This window comes from Mandrillus leucophaeus, unplaced genomic scaffold (genome assembly GCF_000951045.1).
Source record: "Mandrillus leucophaeus isolate KB7577 unplaced genomic scaffold, Mleu.le_1.0 Scaffold37, whole genome shotgun sequence".
NCBI lineage: Eukaryota > Metazoa > Chordata > Mammalia > Primates > Cercopithecidae > Mandrillus > Mandrillus leucophaeus.
This window is the reverse complement of record NW_012103920.1, coordinates 8191289-8193238: the sequence shown is the minus strand read 5'-3', so window position 1 is coordinate 8193238 and position 1950 is coordinate 8191289. Positions and strand designations below refer to the sequence as shown.

At 41.4% G+C, this 1950-nt stretch overlaps 1 protein-coding gene across 2 annotated transcripts in view; it reads right to left on the bottom strand.

Moving 5' to 3' along the window:
* Nucleotides 1–1950, bottom strand: part of KARS (lysyl-tRNA synthetase) — a 26426-nt gene that overhangs the window by 9166 nt on the left and 15310 nt on the right. The window lies entirely within an intron of this gene.

Sequence of the window (1950 nt, the reverse complement as noted above, 5' to 3'; positions counted from 1 at the left end):
CAAATGGCCAAAGGTATCCGCTGGAAAATGTGAACCTTTTCCTCCAGGAAAGCAGCTGAAGCTGGGAGGGGATGTGCCCATTTCCATACAGGTAAGGGCTACATTAAGATTTAAAGGGGGCCGCGCGCTGTGGCTCACGCCTGTAATCCCAAGACTTTGGGAGGTCGAGGCAGGCATATCACTTGAGGTTGGGAGTTCAAGACCAGCCTGACCAACATGGAGAAACCCCGTTTCTACTAAAAACACAAAATTAGCCGGGCATGGTGGTGCATGCCTGTAATCCCAGCTACTCGGGAGGCTGAGGCAGGAGAATTGTTTGAACCCGGGAGGTGGAGGTTGCAGTGAGCTGAGATGGCGCCATTGCACTCCAGCCTGGGAAACAAGAGCGAAACTCTGTCTCAAACAAGGAAAAAAAAAGATCTAAAGGGAATGAAGAGCCTACAGAAACCCTCTCAACAGCCAGGCTCCCTTCTAGGACAAGACCGTAAAAAACCAAACGGGACAAGGGAAAAAGAGACAAAAAAAAGAGAAGACCCAAAAAAGATGAGGAAGAAGATGAGGACTGGGAAATCTCAGAAAGCAAGCTGCTGTATTTCTGAACACGTCACAAAAACAAGAGGGAGCTCACTAAAGTTGGAAAAACGAAACCTAGTTTCCTTTGAACATTCAGGAAAACTGATTTCATGTAAACATAAGCAACATAAAAGCACTGAGCTCATCTACCATATAAAGTTACCTAAAAAACTAAAAAAGGAGAGATAGGAGAATAACACTGCTCTAGACAAAATAAAAGCTCTCAAGACAGACATGCTCAGAACAACAAAAAAATTTTTTTTTTTTTAAATTTTACTTTAAGTTCTGGGATACATGTGCAGGACATGCAGGTTTGTTACATGGGTATACATGTGCCATGGTAGTTTGCTGCACCTATCAACCCATCATCTAGGTTTTAAGCTCCACATGCATTAGGTATTTGTCCTAATGCTCTCCCTCCCCTTCCCCCACCCCCCGACAGGCTCCAGTGTGTGATGTTCCCCTCCCTATGTCCATGTGTTCTCATTGTTCAACTCCCACTTATGAGTGAGAACGTATGGTGAAAAGCAAAAAATTCTAACTTACTTTTCAACAATGAGCTGAGAAACGTTAAGAAAAAAGACACAAAACATTAAAGAACACAAATTAGAATTAGAAAAACTAAGAAATGAGGTGATAACACATGAAAGAATTAGAAATAAAGTAAAAATCTTTCAGAAAATGAGGACTAAGCTATAAGGAAATAATAGTGACTAAATACAACAAATAATGCCTCAAGAGAAACAGTAAGTGAAAAGAAGGATAAAATTTAAAAATCAAAGTATGAAGAAAGAGATAAAAAGGATTTGAGACAAAGTAACAATTATCAAAAAGAATCAAAGATGATTCAGTATGCAGATAAAAGTCCCAAAAGAAATGTAAAGAAACAGAATAAAAACAAAAAATTAAAAAAAAAAAGATCTGAAAACACACATGTGAAAAGATCTCAGAGCACACTACATAGTTGAGAATATCAAACTAGAATAACTAACATCAAGAAATATTTTAGTGGCAGGGCGTGGTGGCTCACGCCTGCAATCCTCACACTTTGGGAGGCTGAGGCGGGCGGATCACCTGATGTCAGGAGTTCGAGACCAGCCTGGCCAACATGGTGAAACCCCATCTCTACTAAAAATACAAAACTTATCCCGGTGCGGTGGCAGGTGCCTGTAATCCCAGCTATTTGGGAGGCTGAGGCAGGAGAATCGCTTGAACCTGGGGGGTGGAGGTTGCAGTGAGCTAAGATGGTACCACCGCATTCCAGCCTGGACAACAAAGTGACACTACATCTCAAAAAAAAAAAGACTTTAGCAAAAGCACTGCACTTTAAAGAAGAAATCTTTTGGGCATTTAGGTGCTGGCAGGAATTCTCTCTGG